At 40.9% G+C, this 20,853-nt stretch overlaps 1 non-coding gene across 1 annotated transcript; it reads right to left on the bottom strand.

Annotated features, from left to right (window-relative positions):
• Positions 1-3,408: 3,408 nt before the first annotated feature.
• On the bottom strand, positions 3,409-3,516 carry LOC116268716. The gene has a single exon (XR_004175887.1). It is a non-coding gene; the product is annotated as a U6 spliceosomal RNA (small nuclear RNA).
• Positions 3,517-20,853: the final 17,337 nt, after the last annotated feature.

Raw genomic sequence — 20,853 nt, 5'->3', positions numbered from 1 at the left:
TTCAAAAGCAGGCTTCAAATGCTGGCTCGGCTGCTTGCCTGCTGTGAGGCCACCAGCAAATCACTTGAACTCCCTGTGTGTGTTTCCCCATCTGTTAAATTGGGGTGATAACAGTACTGGCCTCATATGGTTATATGACAATTAAATGCATGTAAAGCATTCACAACTGTGCCCAACAGACAGTATGCATTCAATAATGCCTGTCATGCTTATGACCTACGTCATACAAAGTGGTCTCTTGAAGGTACAATCAGCATGACGCTAGGAGGGCACTTATTAAATTAATGCAATTGTCTTCATGTATTTAAACATCAGTGAGAGTCATTTATATTCATTTTGCTTTTAAAATTCTTCCGGAGTTCAGTACATGCGTGGTAAATATTTGAAGAATTTGTTTTTACTAATATAATGTGTTTGTTAGCATTTAATATTTGATGCATACAGAAGGGTATACGCATTGTATGTATGAATGCTAGCCTCTCCTCTTCTATCTTCTGGTCTCTGCTCCAGAAATGACCACTTTCTGGAGTTTTATTTTATTTTATTTTTTTGAGAAGGAGTTTCGCTCTTTTTGCCCAGGCTAGAGTGCGGTGGCATAATCTCGGCTCACTGCAATTTATGCCTCTCGGGTTCAAGTGATTCTCCTGCCTCAGCCTCCCGAGTAGCTGGGATTACAGGCGCCCGCCACCACTCCCAGCTAATTTTTGTATTTTTAGTAGAGATGGAGTTTCACCATGTTGGCCAGGCTGGTCTCGAACTCCTGGCCTCGTGACCTACCCGCCTCGGCTTCCCAAAGTGCTGGGATTACAGGCGTAAGCCACCACGTCTGCCCTAATTTTTGTATTTTTAGTGGAGATGAGGTTTCACCATGTTGGCCAGGCTGGTCTCGAGCTCCTGACCTCAGGTGATCCACCTGCCTCAGCCTCCTGAAGTACTGGGATTATAGCTGTGAACCACTGTGCCCAGCCACTTTCTGGAATTTTATGTTTATTTTCATTTTGCTTTTTCAAAAAAGCTTCATTTAAAAACTTAAAGTACAACATACATAATAATAAAATGCACAGATTTTAAGAGTACAACTCGATTGATTTTTACACACTATACACTTACGTAAGCATACCTGGATTAAGTCATGGTATATTATTTGTACTCTAGAAATGTCCCTTCTCAGTCAGTCCTCCCTCCACCCCCATCCCAAGGTAACCACTGTTCTGGTATATGTCAGTGTAGATTAGTTTTGGAATTGTTAAGTATGTACTCTTGTCTTTCGGGCAACATTCTATTTGCAAGATTCCTCCATGTTGTTGTATGCATCAGTAGTTCATTCTTTTTTTGTGGTTGAGGAGTATTCCACTGTATAACCATGCAATTTGTTCACTCATTTTATTATTCCTGGGCATTTGTGTTGTGTCCATTTTCTGGCTATTAAGAAACCTGCCATGAATTCTCCTGTCCACATCTTTTGGGGCACATATTTACTCATTAAGGTTGGGTATAACAGGAGTGTAATTGCTATGTCACCACATAGGTACATGTTATAATAGATACTTCAAACAGTTTTCCAATGTTTGGTATTGTTAGTTAAAAAACGTTTTCAGCCATATTGGTAGCTGTAGTAGGCTATAGTGGGCTATACATTTCCCTTTGTCTCTATTTTAGTTTTATTCAATAACTTCTTTTTTTTTTTTGAAACAAGATCTCGTGCTATAGCCCAGGCTGGAGTCCAGTGGCATGAACACTGCTCACTGTAGCCTTGACCTCCCAGGCCTAAGTGATTCTCCCACCTCAGCCTCCTGAGTAGCTGGGACTACAGGTGTGCACCACTATACCCAGCTAATTTTTGTACTTTTTGTAGAGATGGGGTTTTGCTTTTTGCTGTTGGCTGGGCTGGTCTTGAATTCCTGGGCTCAAGTGATCTTCCCACCTTGGCCTCCCAAAGTATTGGGATTACAGAAGTGAGCCACCATGCCTGGCTATAATTGCATCCAATAATTTGTGATACGTTATTTTCATTGCCATTCAGTTCAAAATATTTTCTGATTTCCATACATATATATTGCAAATATTTTCTCCCATTCTGTGACTTGCCTTTTCTTGTTATTAGTGGTATTTTTTTTTTTTTTCTGTTAACTAGAAGCTTGATACTTTAATGAGTTTTTTCACTTTTACTCTTGCATTATTTAGAAAAGTATATTCCTTAATTTCTGAATATCTGGGGATTTTCTAGTTATCTTTCTGTTTTGGACTTCTTGCTCAATTTCATTGTCATCAGAGAATATCCTTTGTATTACTTCAGTACTTTAAAATTTACTTAGGTATGTTAACATTTCCAACAGTACTTGTGGATCTGAGTTTTTCTCCCTTAGTTCTTCTGTCAGTTTTTGCTTTGTTTATTTTGAGGCTACGTTATTATGTGTATACAAAGTTAGACTTGCAATTTTTTTATTGAATTGATCCCTTTATTGTTAGGAAATATCACTCAGTAAAACTGCTTGCCTTAAAGTTTACTTTGTCTGATATTTGTCTAGCTACACCAGCTTTCTTTTGATTGTTAGCTTGATGTATCTTTTTCATCCTTTTAGCTTCAACTTTTTCCATTTTTGTGCTGCTGCATAACCATCCACCCCAAAACTTACTGGCATAAACCAACAAACATTTTATTATGCTCATAAGTATTGTGGGTGAAGAATTTGGACAGAGCTTAGCAGGGACATTTATATCTGTTCTACATTGCCTGGAGTCTTGGCTGGAAAGATGTGAATGATTGGGGACTAGAATCTGGAGACTTCTTCAATCACATGTCTGGTACCTGGACTGGGCTAACATGAGACTGGACTCAGCTAGGACTGTTGATTGTAGTGCCTACTTGGACTTCCTTATAACATGGCGGACTTGAGTAGTCAGATTTCTCACACAGGGGCTCAGAGCTCCAAAAGTGACTGTTTCACCAAACAAGGCATAAATTGCATAGACTTTTATGCTCTTGCCTCAAAAGTCCCGCAGTGTTACTTCTTCTGTACTCTACTGGTTGAAGGAACCACATGCCCACACAGATTGGGGAAGGGAAACAGACTCCATCTCTTAATAAGAGGGGTGCCAAAGGATTTGTGGCTATGTTTTAAAACTGCCACACAACTTTTCCTTTCATATCCTTATATTTGAGGTTTATTTTTATCCAGTCTCACAATCTTTGTCTTTTAATTGGCATCTTTGGATCATTTATATTTAATTACTGATACTATGATTTAAACCTATCATCTTACAATTTACTTTCTATTTGTTCCATCTGTTTTTTTTTGTTGTTGTTGTTAATTTTTCCCCTTTCTCTCCTTCTTTGGATTATTCATGCATTTAAAAAATTATTCCACTTCCCTACTCTAAAGCTTGTTAACTGTACATTCTTTTATTATTCTTTGGTGATTACCCTAGAATTTGCATGCCATCTTTGCTCAAGGGGCCATACTAATCTTCTCTGTATTCTTCCCATTTTAGTGTATATGCTGCCAAAGTGAACACAATGATTAGCCTAGAGATTGCAACATGTATCATTATTTTATTATAACCTATCTTAAATGACTAGAGTTGGCCTCCATATCCATGGGTTCCATATCTGTGGATTCAACCAACTTTTGATCAAAAATATTTGGGAAAAAAATGAATGGTGTCATCTGTACTGAACATGTACAGACTTTTGTTATTATTCCCTAAGCAATTCAGTAAAACAACTATTTACATAGCACTTACAGTGTATTAGGTATTATAGGTAATCTAGAGATGATTTAAAGTATATGGAAGGATGTGTGTAGGTTATAGGCAAATACTATGCCATTTCATGTAAGGGACTTGAACATCTGTGGATTTCGGTATCTGTGGGAAGTCCTGGATCAAATCCTTAATAGATACAGAGGAACAACTGTACATGTCATATCCTGAACAATGCAAGAACCTCACAACACTTTAACTCCATTTACCCTTCTCCTGCCTTTTGTGTTATTGTTAACATATTTAATTCTCTCTATATTTTGAACTCTATAAGACATTAGTGTTATTGTTTTATGTAGTAAATATTAATTTAGAAATTTTACTTTTTTGGTGTTATTTCTTTTTTTTATTTTTTATTTTTTTTAATACAGTCTCACTCTGTCACCCAGGCTGGAGTGCAGTGACACGATCTCGCTCACTGCAACTTCCACCTCCTGAATTCAAGTGATTCTTGTGCCTCAGCCTCCCCAGTAGCTGGGACTACAGGCATGCGCTGCCACGTCCTGCTAATTTTTGTATTTTTAGTAGAGACAGGGTCTCACTATGTTGGCCAGGCTGGTCTAGAGCTTCTGACCTCAGGTGATCTGCCTGCCTTGGCCTCCCAAGGTGCTGGGTTTACAGGTGTGAGCCACCACGCCTAGCCTGTTTATTCCGTCTTGCATTACTGTTTTCATCTGGGATTATCTTCTGCCTGAAAAAATTCTTCCAGTATTTCTTTGAATGTAGCTATGCCAACAAGAAGTTCTCTCAGTTTTTGTTTGCCCTAAAATGTCTTTACTATGCCTTCACTTTTGAAGGATATTTTCATTGAGTATAGCATTTTAAGTTGGTAATTATTTTCTTTCAGCACTTTAACAATTTTCTTTATCCATTTTTTCTCTTGCTTAGCTGTCAGTTTTATTGTTGCTCTTTTGAAAACAATGTGGGTTTTTCCCTCTGGTTGCTTTTAAGATTTTTCCTTTTTTGTTTTCAGCAGTTTTTCTGTGATATAGCTAGGTGTGTGTGTATGTGTGTGTGTGTGTTTGTGTACGTCTATGCATGAGGAGAAATTCTTTACACTGTAGCTTGCTGTTTTTCATCATTTTTGGAAAATTCTCAGCCAATATTTGTTTAAAAATTGGTTCTATCCCATTCTTCTCTCCATCTGGGTCCCAATTACAAATATGTTAGATGTTTTTACCATGCCCCCATATCAATTACTTTTTTTTTGAGATCGAGTCTCACTCTGTTGCCTAGGCTAGAATGCAGTGGCACAGTCTCGGCTCACTGCAACCTTCACTTCCCGGTTCAAGCGATTCTCCTGCCTTAGCCTCCCGAGTAGCTGGGATTACAGGCACCCACCACCATGCCTAGCTAATTTTTATATTTTTAGTAGAGACAGAGTTTTGTCATGTTAGCCAGGGTAGTCTCAAACTCTTGACCTCAATGGATTTGCCTACCTTGGCCTCCCAAAGTGCTGGGATTACAGGTGTGAGCCACTGTGGCCGGACAATTACATTTTTTCCCCCCATTTTTCATTCTTTTGTCTCTGTTCTTTACTGTTTTGTCTTGGCTATGTCTAATTTGCTATTGAACCCATCTATTCAATTTTTAATTTCAGTAATTTTATTATATTGATTCTAAGATTTTCATTTGGCTTTTTTTTCTTTTTCTTTTTTTTTTGAGACGGAGTTTCGCCCTGTCGCCCAAACTGGACTTCAATGGCGCAATCTCGGCTCACTGCAACCTCCGCCTCCCAGGTTTAAGTGATTCTCTTGCCTCAGCCTCCAGAGTAGCTGGAATTACAGGCACACGCCACAATGCCTGGCTAATTTTTTGTATCTTTAGTAGAGACGAGGTTTCACCATGTTGGCCAGGTTGGTCTCGGACTCCTGACCTCATGATCTGCCCGCCTTGGCCTGACCGTTTTTTTTTAAGCAGACTCCAGTTCTCTGGTAAAATTCTCTGTCCTTTCTTTTATTTCCTTGAGCATATTAATAATAGTTATTTAAAAGTCTCTGTTTAATAACTCCAATATCTGCATCACTTTTTTTCTATTGTTTTTCCCCTCTTGGTTTTTAGTCATTTGATCCTATTTCTTGGCATGCCTAGTAATTTTCAATTGAGATCTAGACATCATGTATGAAAAATTGTATTCTATAGCTATCTTCCTTCAAAGGTTATTAAATTTGCTTATGTCAGGGAAATAAGGTATTCTCATTTTCATGCTGATGCAATTGAGGATAGGTCTAGGAGCTTTGTTAGGGTTCATCTACCTCTAACTGTGCCTAGGGGATATTCCAAGATTCCTAAGGATAGTCTTCCTTGCTTTTGGAGCTTAACTCACTTCTAGGGGCACAGTTATTTAGCAATCTCAACCAAAATCTTGAAGTATTTTCCAAGTTCCTTCCCCATTGATGGGCCTTGAACTCCAACCTCTGACTCCCTAGCCTAATGAGATTTCTGCAAGTCTCACTGATACTCTCTGCCTTCAGCCTTTATTGCTCCACATCATAAAATGGCAAGTAACATAAAGGAAAAATCAGAGCCAAATGTATAGCTTATCTCACTTCCTTTATCTATGTACTCTTGGCCCCACCAGTATTGTCAAACTCTGTTGCTCTGTGATGCTTTTGCACAATTGTTTTATGTATTTAATCTAAGCATTACAGTTGTTAACAGTGGAATGGTTAATATTCCCACACTTAAAAAATAGTTTATCACATGTACATGTCTGTATAAGCAATTTCTTGCTTTTGATATTTATAAAAAATGATTGCTACAAACTGCAGAAAAAATATTTAAAAATAAAATAAATGGTATCATATCATTTATTAGTTTCATATTGCTGTATCACAAATTGTCACCAAACCCGGTGGCCTCAGACAATAAATATTGATCTTACAAGTTTTCATGGATCATGAACTTGGCAGTGGTTTAGCTATGGATCATGAACTTGGAAGTGGTTCTGGCTTGGGATTTTTCATGGAGTTGAGGTCAAGATGTTGGTAGGGGCTACAGTTATCTGAAGGCTTGACTAGGGATGGGGGATCTTCTTCTAAGGTGGCACACTTATGTGGCTGGCAAGTTGTTGCTAGATATTGGCAGGAAGATCAAGTACTTCTCCACATGGGCTTCTCCACAGGCTGCTTAAAGGTCTTGAGGACTAGTGATTGGCTTCTCTTCAATCTCTGTCTTTCTCTGCTTCTCTCCTTCTCTCTCTCTCTGTCCCTCCCTTCCTCCCTCTCTTTTCTTTCTTTCTCTTTCTTTCTCTCTCTCACTTTCTCTCTCTTTCTCCTTTCTTTCTTTCTTTCCTTCCTTCTTTCCTTCCTTCCTTCCCTCCCTCCCTCTCTCCCTCCTTTCTTTCTTCCTTTCCTTTCCTCTTTCTCTCTCTCTCTCTCTCTCTCTCTCTTCTTCAAGGGTGTTTCACTCTGTCACCCAGGCTAGAGTGCAGTGCCAGCATCTGAGCTCACTGCAACCTCTGCCTCCTGGGTTCAAGCAATTCTCCAGCCTCAGCCTCCTGAGTAGCTGGGATTACAGGCACCCACCACCACACCTGGCTAATTTTTGTGTTTTAGTGGAGGCGGGGTTTCACCATGTTGGCCAGGCTCAAGTGACTCAAACTCCTGAGCTCAAGTGATCTGCCTGCCTCAGCCTCCCAAAGTGCTGGGATTACAAGCATGTATGAACTACTGTGCCCAGTCGTGATTGGCTTTTCTAGAATAAATGATACAAGAGAGTAAGGCAGAATTGGTGATATCTTTTTCTGATTTCGTTATGGAAGTAACATACCATCGCTTTTTCCATGTTCATTAGAAATGAGTCAATAGGGCCGCGCAGTGACTCATGTTAAAGACCACTTTGGGAGGCCAAGGCGGGCGGTTCACTTGAGGCCAGGAGTTCAAGACCAGCCTGGCCAACATGGTGAAACCCTGTCTCTACTAAAATACAAAAATTAGCCAGGTGTGGTGACACGTGTCTGTAGTTCCAGCTACTTAGTAGGCTGAGGCAGGAGAATCGCTTGAACCTGGGAGGTGGAGGTTGTAGTGAGAGGAGATTGTGTCATGGCACTCCAGCCTGGGCAACAGAGTGAAACCCTGTCTCGGGGTGTGGGGGGAAGTCACTAGGCAAGGTGTGGTGGCTCACACCTGTAATTCCATTGCTTTGGGAGGCTGAGGTGGGTGGATTGTGTGAGTCCAGTAGTTTGAGACAAGACTGACCAACATAGTGAGAGTTTGTCTCTACAAAAAATTAAAAAGAAAAAAATAAAATAAATAAGTACTAAATCTGGCCCACATTCAAGAAAAGTGAAATTAGCCTCCATCTTTGGAAGGGTAGGGTGTCAAAAAATTTGCAAACGCCTCTAAAAATGACCACATGTTGTATGTAGATTTCTGGGATTTGGTTTTTCAACCAACATTATGTTTCTAAGCTTCCTCCATGTTGTCGCAAGTAGTTGTAATTCATCTTTTTTTACAAGTGTATAATATTCCACAGTATGAATGGGTCACAACTTCTCCCATTGTCTTGTTGATGGTCATATGGTTTGTAGAATCATTTTAAAGGAAATAATTCATCTTAAGCTTCTTGAAATCATTTCAAATAATTAATTCTATGGTTAACTTGAGCCTAAAAAGCAAGTCAGTACAATGAGTCCAGACTGCACTGGTAATGGAGTGCAGGTACTAGAACATGCTATGAATAGTCTTTCCCTATTATGCCTTATTCTGTATCCACCAAGAAGACCATTAACATTTCAGAGCTATTTGTTTGCAGTTGTTTTGGCCATGGAGGTAAGTAGCTGGTCGCACAATGGGGACACAAAAATCAGGAACTGGGTTGGACCAGCTCATTCTCTATAGAGTGAAATGGAGGCAGCATGAAAGACCAGGTTGAGTTAGTCTTTCCCTTGCAAGCCATGGATGAGATTGGACTCAAAACACAGCAAGCTGGTGCCTGTGTGTGTTTATAGTTTCCTGGGAAACAATTCCAGCTCTAGAGCCCATGTCTATCATCTGAAGTCCTTGAGACAATCACTCAAAGTGGCTGAGTGCCACTCGCTGTTTTGCTAGCACATGAGCATCGGCAGAGGAAGCAGTGTTGGGAAGTGGAAAGAACACAGACTGCATTCAGGCTGACCTGGGTTTGAATCCTGGCTTTGACACTTACTAGATTTTTACAATGGGAAATTTATTTAACTTCTTTCATCTCCAGTTTTCTCATCTGCAAAATGGGCATGTGCTATGGTTTGAATGTTTGTTACCTCCAAAACTCACGTTGAAATTTAATCCCCAATGAGGAACTTTTAAGAAGTGCAGCCTTTAAGAGGTGATCGAGTCATGAAGGCTCTACCTTCATTAATGGAGAAGTCCATTGATGGATTAATGAATTAATGGGTTACCATGAAAGTGAGGCTGGTGGCTTTATAAGAAGAGGAAGAGAGACCTGAGCTAGCATGCTCAGCCTCCTCAGGACTCTGCAGATAATTCCCATCAGCAAGAAGGCCCTCACCAGATGCACCCCCTTGACCTTGGACTTCTCCTCCTCCATGACTTTAAGAAATAAATTCCATTTCTTTATAAATTATTCAATTTTTGGTGTTCTGTTATAAACAATATAAAACAGACTAAGATAGCATGCTGGTAACTTTTTTACTGGTTTCTTGTGAGGATTATATGCCAGGTTGTATTGAAGATGCCTAGGATGATGCCTAGCAATATTAGATAGTCAATAAAAGACAGCTTTGTGTCATTGTCATCATCATGATTGTCACCATGCTTTGGAGATAAGTATGACTCTAGGCCTCTCAGGGGGTCCTGAAATCTTTGCTATTCGGCTATTCAGCATGGCAGGTTTGTGTCCCTGTGCAAGTCACTAAGTTATTCATGTTTCCCAAGGCTTGGTCATTGCATTAGGGTGTTTTTTCTTAAAGAGGGAAGGGGAAGGGTTCTACCTATTTAGGAATACAGCAGTCAGATTTAGGTCAAGGCCCTTTGTAACCTATAGGCAAATGCTTATGGACTGACAATCAATTTGAAAAGGAAGACAGGTTATATAGCAATCTGCACCAGGGAGACTCACACATAGCAAAAGATTCTCATTATTGCTACAGGGCTTAAAGCTGTCACTGAATTTAGCTGACTTCTAAATGCATTAATAGATGATGTACCCGTGGGATAAGAAGAAGACAGCCAGTTTAGGGAGACTATCAGGTCCTAGGGAGATCAATTAATGGTAGGCCATCAGCTTCATTTTGTGCTTTAGTTCAAGCTAGAGGTTCTATTCAATCAGTTTCTTACATGACTCTTGTTCATTTGTTGGTTAATTTATTTATGAAAGAAAGGAAGGTAGGAAGGAAGGAAGGACTACTGTTATCTAAAAAGCACTTGCTTGTAAATCTTGAGATTGTTGGACTATCTTAGGCAAAGCATATCTGGTTTAATCAAGGCAGCTATGTTTTACATACACGTACACTCTGTGTGGTATATAGATCCATAGATGCATGCATCCATGCACCCATCACCTATCTATCCATGCACTATCTAGCTATTTACACAAACACATCACTCCAAGGGGCATTGAGTTCAATGAGTTCCTTTATATGGTTTATATATGTGAAAGCAGTTATAAAACAATAAATAAAGTTGGTGAGGTCATAAGGCCATCAGAGATACGCCAGTTAAATTTTACAAGACTTCAGGAGCGAGAGAAAGTATTACCTGTAGGTAGACTGCATGAAGCCTCCTGGCTGGTCTTGCTGCTTCCAATCCCACTCCTCTCCATTTAATTCTGCATGTCATTGCTGCTCTAATCGTTCCAAAACACCAATTTCAGCATGTCCTGCTTTTTTTCAAGACTCTGAATTTTCTGTTTCCAACTGTGCTGTTTCTGACTGTGCTGATTTCAAAGTCCCTTTCAGATTGTTCTATTATCCCTACCTCTTTAGATATGATTTCTTCCTTTTTTAGAGATAGGGATGCGGGTAATGTGGAGTTTGTAAATCGCCTGCCCTGATTTTGGACTTCCTCATATATTTTGTGATTTTGGCACAAGTGCACCTTCCCCTGGGGATGTTGTTTGTGGAAATTGTTTTCCTGTTCACGTCTTCCTTCCTTCCTTCCTTCCTCTCTCTCTCTTTCTTTCTTTCTCTTTTCTCTCTCTCTCTCTCTTTCTTTGTTGTGTTGTGGAGGCCTGCCTATGGGGCAACTAGGCTTGCCTCAGCCTGGGGCCTATGAGTTTCTGCGCTGAGGGTTAACTTGAATTAGGGTTTTCACCTTGAGAGGCAAAGGACTTCTACACATGGCCTTTGAGCTGTACCCTGAGCTGATGAACAAGGACATTCTAGTTCCTGTTTATGGATAGCCTAAGCTCTACTAGTTTCTGGTTGCATTTAGTGAACCTAGCTCACGTTGTAAAGCCATGGGGCCTGTGACCTTGACTTGGCATGAAAACCTCAGGCCTTGTGGCTTCTGTTTTATTGATGCCCTGGGGATTTTATGCCGATAACTCCTTAAATCTGCATCTCTACTCCTAACTTGACCCCTGGTCAAATCCCAGAGCTGTAGGTGCCTAGATCCAACTGCCTGTTTGTCACCTGCATTTGGCTATCTTATGGCCATCTCAGATTTAACATGATCAAAACAGGACTACTGATTTGTTACTATGTATGTTAAACATACCACCATGACATACACACACACACACACACACACACACAAATATAAACACTTATAAGTGCCTGTCATATACAAATCAGCCTCATGGCTGCTATTTCGTGTATGCTTTATCTGTATCTACATTACAGCTGTATGGATCTATGTACCACACAGAGTGTATGTGTATGTAAAGCATAGCCACCCTGATTAAACCAGATATGCTTTGCCTAAGATATTCCAACAATCTCAAGATTTACAAGCAAGTGCTTTTTAGATAACAGTAGCCCTGACACTAAGTGCCTCCCTCTTTATTACTGCATTCAGTTATCCCTTCCTTTCTTGTAAGCTCTGGTCCTGCTTCACTTCAGACAGAAGAGGAAGCAACATTCACAGCTTTGCCCCAAATCCAGAGTTTTGAAAAGTGCGGTCCACCAATAATATGCATCAAGATCAGCCAGGGTACTTGTTAACAAGAGTGTTTCTCAGACTCTCTGAAGCTAAACTTTCTGGGGATAGAGCCCAGACCTGTCTATTTTTAACAAGTTCTTCAGGCTATTCCTAAGTGCACTGTGGTTTGGGAACCACTGTTGGAATCCTTTTTCTCCTTTGGCAGAAACCCAAATCCTCCTCCTTCATCTAAAATATTTATGGAAGAGACCATTCTGAGAAACCCAGGAAAAAAGGAGATGACTCATAGCCACCCCTTCCCATGCCAACGTTGCCTGAAGAGCCAGGGGGACCTGGTTGGGCCATATCGAGTGCCTGTGTACATCTTGCTGAGCTGTTGCATTGGGCCATACTTGAACTTTCCAGAACAACAATTGCTGCTTTAAAACATTTCTTGGTGATTTTTGTCTTGTTGCTCTAAACATATACAATTCAGAAGAGGATGACGAAGCTTAGATATCATTATAGGTTGGCCAACTGTCCTGGTTTGCTTGGGACTGAGAGGTTTTCTGGTATGAAACAGGGCCAAGACCAGGAAAGTTCTGAGCCAACCAAGATGAGTTGGTCACCCTAGCAAACATATCTTGCAAACCAGTTTGTGAATTGAAACGAAATACATTAGAAAATAATAGTTTTGAAATCTACATGGGTTATAAAACAAGAAGGAAGGCTAGTTTGGGATTAAGTATATTTTGGGATAGTTCAGATTTGTGGCAAAGGATTGAACAGTTCATGATGCTGAAGGATGGGAGGTTTCTTGCATCCTTTAATAAAGGCTTTGTATCCACCGTGTTGCATGGGTGGCCACTCTTTAAGTTGTGTTGTGTTTGACAACAATGGTGGGAGGTGAAGGATGCTTATTTCACAGCTCTGGGAGGAGGCTGCCTTTTCGTTTTTCTCTTCTCTTCTCTTCCTTTTCTTTTCTTTTTTTTTTTTTTTTGAGATGGAGTCTCACTCTGTAGCCCAGGCTGGAATGCATGGAGCCCATGGTCTCAGCTCACTGCAACCTCCACCTTCCAGGCTCAAGCGATTCTCATGCCTCAGCCTCCCTAGTAGTTGGGATTACAGGCACATGCCACCACGCTTGGCAATTTAAAAAAAATTTTTTTATTTCAGTAAATACAGGGTTCCACCACGTCGCCCAGGGAGGTCTGGAACTCCTGAGCTCAGGCAATTCACCCGCCTCGGCCTCCCAGAGTGCTGGGATTACAGGCATGAGCCACCACAGCCGGTGGGGGCTGTCTTTTCTGACCAGTCAGTGGCTTGAGACCTTGTTGCATATTCCCAATTTGTATTGAGAGCACATAAAGTGTCCTCCCTGTTGGGGGTGGAAGAGGTGGTAGATGGCACTCACACTCTCTGCTCAGCAGTCTGTGGTCAGATTTGGTGGCTGGGTTTTTTTTTCTGTTGTCCCTTTCAGCATCTTTTCCAGTAAAGTTGACTTATCCGTTCAGCAGGCAGGGCAGTGCCTAGTGCCCATAATACTTTTAATGATCTGGAGAAATGTTTTAGTTTCCTTAAAATGATGAGGAAAATATCTTTTAAGTTGAAGAGAATGTTTTTGTGCATAGCATTAATACATTCATCTTTATACCAAGTGCAATCATAAAATGCTTTTTAATACAACATTTATTTATTTGTTTTGAGATGGGGGTCTTGTCATGTTGCCCAGGCTGGACTTAAACTTCTGGGCCCAACTTCCTGAGTAGCTGGGACTACAGATGCATACCACCACACCCAGTCCAGCATGATATAAACATTTAAACAAAAATTTAAATAAGGATTAGTTTTTGCTCTTAGGGAAAAGGGCCCATGAGGGCAAGTGCCTAGGTTTCATAAAAGTCATAATGGAAGCCCAGGGTGAGAGCTATCAGCCACTGTGGGCTGGGGCAAGGAGAAAAGCCTATGGGAGCAACTTCTTCCTTAGGGGTTGGCTGAGGGGAAGAGCATGGGAGGGCATTTTGAGACGTGGACCTGTGGGAGCAGAACAGATGAGCCTGGGAGACACAGGTCATATGACGTGCCTGGAAGATGAAGTGTCTGCAGAGGAAGATGTCGGTCAGGTTCACTTGCAAGCAACTGGAACAGAGTGTTCATTCTGACATCACAGTGGCTGTCTTCCAGCACGACTCCCTGGGGTCCTGCAGCAAGGGGGTTGCTGTTCTTCAGTATCCACTCTCCTCTTCTTCCTTTGGCAGGAAGCCCCTCTGTTGGGTTGAATTGTGTCTTCTCCAAAGATAGGCTCAAGTGCTAACTCCTGGTACCTGTAAATATGGCCTTACTTGGAAATAAGAACTTTGTAGATGTCATCAAATTTAAGATGAGATCATACTAGATTGGGAGTGGGACCCTAAATCCAATGGCTCTTGTCTTGATAAAAGAAAAGATTTAGATACAGAGACACAAAGGCCATATGACAAGGGAGGCAGAGACCGTAATGATGCAGCCACAAGTTGAGGAGTGCCAAGGATTGCCAGACACCAGCAGAAGCTAGGAGAGAGGTGTGGGGCAGTTTCTCCCTCAGAGCCTCCTGAAGGAACCAACCCTGCTGACACCTTGATTTCAGACTTCTGGCTTCTTGAACTGTGAGAGCACAAATCTGTTGTTTTAAGCCACCCAGTTTATGGAACTTTGTTATGGCAGCCCCAGGAAACCAATCCACCACCTAAATTGTGCTCAGCAGCCAGTCACCCAACAGAAAGACTACATTTCCCAGCTTCCCTTGCAGCTAGGTAGCTGCGTTCTGTTACTAGGTTCTAGTTACTGGGATGTGAGCCCAAGTCATGTGTGCAGCTTTCTAATTGTGCCTTTAAATAGAAAGGAAGGGTTGTGCCTTGCCTTTGCTCCTTCCTCGCTCTTTCCAATCTTTCTGGCTGAGACATGTGTGTAATGGTGGAGGTACAGCAGCCATCTTAGATTGCAAAATGGAAACCTCTTGCTGTGCAGTCATGGGTGTATGCTAGGAGGAACCTGGGTTCCTCATCTTGCAGAGCTGCCCTATTGCCTTGAATTTTTTATACTTGAATTCTTATGTGAGAGAGGAAATAAACTACCATGTTAAACCACTATTATTTTGACACTTGTTATAGCAACTGAATGTTTTCCCTAAGTCATGTGATTCTCCGCCAGAGCTCTGCTTCTTTGCGGCTTCTCCCAGGTATTGATATTTGAAAAGGACATCTGGCCCCACTGTCAGGAGGAACAATGTTTTGTGTTTTTAAAAATTATTATTTTTATGAAGATGGGAACAGATTGTGTTTAGCCTTTTCTACCCCACCCCCTGACAAAGCTCTTCCATGCAATGGGAAACATCCATGAATGGGCCAGGGCCAGGGGGAGGTTGTTGCCAGGATAAATCTTCCTTATGGGGCTTGAATATGCAACCTTGACCTCAGAATCAGCCAAGTTCACCAGGCTCTGCCTTTCACTCAGCAGATTCCTAGCCAGATTTGGGTGCTCTGGCATCTTCTAATTCTACTCCTGCCAGCACAGGGGGAGGGCAGGGGAATAAGGTGTCCTTTTGCTGTTTCCAGTCACCAGCTCTTCTTCCCTGGGAGCAGGAATGCCCTTTACAGTCTTCTTGTGTGCAGTGGGGCATTTCTTCTTGAAAATGGTTCGTTTAATTTTTCCATGGGATGTATCAGTGAAACTTTGCAGATTAAGACTTGTAAAGTGTATGTGTGTGTATGTGTATTTGGGTGGGGTGGTGGACAATGGGTGAGATGTGGAATGGGATGGAAAAGATCTACCATTTACTGAATGTCATCCTATTTTTGGCAAGTGCCTTACCAGACATTACACCCTTAAATTCTCCAGACAGGCCGGGCATGGTGGCTCACGCCTGTAATCCCAGCACTTTGGGAGGCCGAGGTGGGTGGATCACCTGAGGTCAGGAGTTGAGACCAGCTTGGCCAACATGGTGAAACCCCATCTCTACTAAAATTACAAAAATTTGCTGGATGTGGTGGTGTGTACCTGTAATCCCAGCTACTCGGGAGGCTGAGGCAGGAGAATTGCTTGAACCCAAGAGGCACAGGTTGCAGTGGGCTGAGATCACACCATTGCACTGGGTGACAAGAGCAAAACTCGATCTCAAAAACAAACAAACAAACAAAATTCCCCAGACAATCATGAGAGGTAGAAATTACCCTCCATATCTTAAACATGCGTGAACTGGTGCCCACATGGGTTGATCTTAAACATGCATAAACTGGGACATACATATGTTGATAGCCTGTAAATGGCATTTGACTTCAAATCACATTGGATTTCAATGAATTTTTTCCATACAAATGAATTATACCCTTTGTTTTGTCTGTAAAGCATAATGGAAAAGTGGAAATTCTATAAATATTTGGCTAATGTGATATGGAACTGGCCATTCAGGAAATATGAGCAAAAGAATTCTCTTTGAGGACTTGCATTGTTTAGGTTTCTCATCTGCACAGAGAAGTCTACTTCTGACCTCTAAGCCTCCCTTATCTTCTGGTATCATAAACAAAGATGACAACAACCATCATATTGCTCTTGTTGATCACCAAACCAACGAAGTTAGTGAAAGTTTTTGTTTTAACTCAATGAAAGTGTTTTTGTTTCCCTGTTTCCTAATAGTTCTTTCAATAGCAAAGCAAAATTTGAAATTAACATTCTAAATTGTCTTTATCCTTTTAAAATCTTATTTATATTAAAATTAATTTCATTACACAAAAGCTGAATTAAGCATTTCTCTTTACTTGTAGATTCTGTCTGCCAATTTGCATGTGGGCCAACCCATGTAAAAAGGAAAGTTTTTTTTTTCTTTTAAGTAACATTCATTTCCTAGTTTAAAAATTAACAACCTACCAAGAATAGCATTCGAGTGCATTGCCTTCTTATCTTTTCCCTATAATTAAAAATGTGCAATATAATTGTGATGAAACTCTACATTTTTTATCTTCCCACTTCCCACCCCTCACACATACAAATGGGCCCGTATATGGGTCTAACTGCACACACACACACACACACGCGCGCACACACACACGCACACACACACACGCACTTGCACGTACACACACACACACACACACACAGACACACTGTCCTCTAACCATTAACTACTTCTTTCTGTCTTTTGCGCATTGCAAATTGGCAGGGGGACAGTGAGGAAAAACATTCTCCTCAGGGCCGTCTTCACCTTGCACTGGTATTCTGATGTTCCAGGGGAAGGTTGAGAAATAGCACCCGTGAGTTGCAAAGGGCAGGATGTTGCTGCCCATAACTCATAACTTCTCCATTGCAGGAGGGACCCTGGCTCCACCCTGGCTCTATCTGTTCTTGGAGTGTGACAGAGCAGCCCCCAAAGCCTGCAATTCTTTCCTGTGGGTGCCATAAAGCATTTCAGTGGACAATTTGATCTTTTTCATTTTGCCTGCCTCACCCATGCAACCCCTCTCTGCTCACTTTCAGAATTTCAGAACAAAGCTCTTGTGTCACACAGTTAAGTGTAGGAAAGAATACCCAATTCGGGTGACTTAAAAAAACAACTTTATTGGCTGGGCACAGTGGCTTACGCCTGTAATCCCAGCAGTTTGGGAGGCCGAGGCAGGCAGATCACCTGAGTTCAGGAGTTCAAGACCAGCCTGATCAATATGGAGAAACCCCGTCTCTACTAAAAATACAAAATTACCTGGGCGTGGTGGCACATGCCTCTAATCCCAGCTACTGGGGAGGCTGAGGCAGGAGAATTGCTTGAAACCAGAAGGCAGAGGTTGTGGTGAGCTGAGATCGCACCATTGTACTCCAGCCTGGGCAACAAGAGTGAAACTTAGTCTCAAAAACAAACCAACCAACCAACCCCAAAACTTTATTGAGGTATAATTTACTTATCGTAAGATTCACCCATTTTAAGTGTACAGTTGGATGAGTTTAGTAAATTTATACAGTTGTGCAACCATCACTAAAGTTGTTTTAGAACTTTTTCTGTCACCTCCAAAGGTTCCCAGGGACCCATTCACAGTGAGTCTCCACTCCGACCCCCCAGTCCCAGGGAATCACTGATCTGCTTTCTGTCTCTACTGATTTTCCATCTTTAGAAATATCAGATAAATGGAATCACATAATATTTACTTTTTTTTTTTTTTTGAGTCAGATTCTCACTCTGTCACTCAGGCTGGAGTGCAGTGGTGCCATCTTGGCTACTGCAACCTCTGCCTCCCAGGTTCAAGCGATTCTCCTGCCTCAGCCTCCCAAGTAGCTGAGATTATAGGTGTGCACCATCATGCCTGGCTAATTTTTGTATTTTTAGCAGAGATAGGGTTTCGCCATGTTGGCCAGGCTGGTCTTGAACTCCTGGCCTCAGGTGATCCACCCACCTTGCCCTCCCAAAGTGCTGGGATTACATGCATGAGCCACCTTGCTTGGCCAATATTTCTTTTTATGCCTGGCTTCTTGCACTTAGCATAATTTTTTGAGCTTCATTCATACTGTTGCAGGTAACAGTAGCTGACTCCTTTTTATTACTAAATACTATTCCGTTATATGGATATACCACATTTTGTTTATCCATTCATCTGCTGATGAACATTTGGGTTACTTCCACTTTTCAGCTATAGTGAATAATCCTGCTATGAACATGGATGCACAAATATTTGTTTGAGTTCCCATTTTCACTTTTTTGGGGTATATACCTAGAAGTGGAATTAACGAATCCTACTGTAATTCTATGTTTATACATCATGTCATTTTCCACAGCTGCTGATCCATTCTACATTCCCACCAGCAACACACTAGAGTTCCCATTTCTGCATATTCTCACTAAAACTTCTTATTTTCTGTCTTTTTGTTAGTAGTCATCTTAATGGGTGTAAAGTGGTATTTCATTGTGGTTTTGATTTGCATTCCCCTAATAATTAGTGATGTTGAGAATCTTTTCATATGCTTATTGATTACTTGTTATCTTTTTTGGAGAAATGTTTATTCAAGTCCTTTGCCTATTTTTCAATTGGGTTGTTTGTTTTTTGTTGTTGAATTGTAGGAATTCTTTGCATATTCTGGCCTTTATCAGATATATGACTTGCAAATATTTTCTCCCATTCTGTGGGTTGCCTTTTCACTCTGTCGATAGTGTCCTTTGATGCACAGAAGTTTTTAATTTCGATGAAGTTTAATCTATTTTTTCTTTTATTGCCTGTGCCTTTGGCATCATATCCAAGAAATCATTGCCAAATCCAACGTCATGAAACTTTTCTCCTAAGAGTTTTATAGTTTTATAGCTTATGTTTAAGTCTTTGATCTATTTTGAGTTAATTTTTGTATACAGTGTAAGGTAAAAGTTCAACTTTATTCTTTTGCATGTAGATATCCAGTTTTCTCAACACCGTTGGTTGAAAAGACTGTTGAATGGTCTTGTCATTGAATGGCCTTGGTACCCCTGTCAAAAAATCATTTGACCACAAACCTGGGCAACATAGTGAGACCCTGTTTCTAAAAAAAAAAAAAAAAACTAGCCCAGTGTGGTGGTGAAATGTCTGTAGTCCCAGCTATGGGGGTTGCTGAGGCAGGAGGATCACTTGTGCCTGGGAGGTCAAGACTGCCGTGAGCTGTAATGGTGCCACTGCACTCCACCCCTGCAACAGAGTGAGACCCTGTCTGAAAATTATAAAACATAATTTGACCACATATGTGAGGATTTATTTTTGTGTTCTCTATTATATTCCACTGCCTTTTTGTCAGTACCACACAATTTTGATTACTTTGGCTTTGTAGGACATGTTCTAAGGAGGAAGTAGGAGACCTCCAACTTAGTTCTTTTTCAAGATTGTTTTGACTAGTCAGATATTCCATATGAATTTTATGGTACATTTTCCTAGTTTTGCAAAAAAAAATTGTTGAGATTTTGATAGAGATATAATTGAATATGTAGATTGCTTTGAGTAGTATCGAGATCTCAACAATATTAAATCTTCCAGTCCATAAACACAGACTATCTTTCCAATTATTTGTGTCTCCTTTAATTTTTTAAACAACATTTTGTAGCTTTCAGTGTACTAGTCTTTCAGCCCTTTAAATTTATTCCTAAGCATTCTATTCTTTTTGAGGTTATTGGAAGTGGAATTGTTTTCTTAATTTTTGTTCCAGATTGTTCATGGTTATTGTATAGAAGTGAAATGGATTTTTGTGTTCATAACTTTTTTTTTTTTAAAGAGATAGGGTCTTATTTTGTGGCCCAGGCTAGAGTGTAGAGGTGCAATTATAGCTCAGTCCACTCTCAAACTCCTGGGCCGAAGAGATCCTCCTGCCTCAGCCTCCAGAGTGGCTGGGAATATAGGTGTGAGCCACCACATCTGACTGTTCATAACTTTTTTGAGACAGAGTCTCACTTTGTTGCCAGGCTGGAGTGCAGTGGCGTGATCTTGGCTCACCGCAATCTCCACCTTCTGGGTTCAAGTGATTCTTGTGCCTCAGCCTGCCAAGTGGCTGTGATTACAGGTGTGCACCACCATACCCAGCTAATTTTTGTACTTTTAGTAGAGATGGGGTTTTTACCATGTTGGCCAGGCTGATCTCGAACTCCTGGCCTAAAGTGATCCGTCCACTTTGGCCTCCCAAAGTGCTGGGATTACAGGTGTGAGCCACCGTGTCCGGCCAATGACTTTTAAGACATTGATTCACCACCATCTGACATCTAGGTTTTCTTTTGAGAAGTTTGACCCGTTTTGATTCCTATTACTTTTAACGTATCTGCTCCCTCCATCCCCATCTTGAGCTATGGAAGTTGTAGGGATCATCTCTTTATGTTTGATATTCTGAAATTTCACAGTTATATTCCCTCATGCTGGTCTTTTTCCATTCACTAGAACAGTCACTTGGAGTACCCTCAATGTCCTTTAATTCTGGGAAATTATGTTTAATTTTTTCCATCAGTAACTTCCTTCGCACAATTTTTCTCTTCTACCTTTACAACATTCTTGGTATTTGGATTTTAGCTCTTTGTTATTTGGATTTTAGCCCTTTATGCTTACACCAGATT

This window comes from Papio anubis, chromosome 8 (genome assembly GCF_008728515.1).
Source record: "Papio anubis isolate 15944 chromosome 8, Panubis1.0, whole genome shotgun sequence".
In the NCBI taxonomy this organism is placed as follows: Eukaryota; Metazoa; Chordata; class Mammalia; order Primates; family Cercopithecidae; genus Papio; species Papio anubis.
This window is presented reverse-complemented; position numbering and strand designations above follow the sequence as displayed.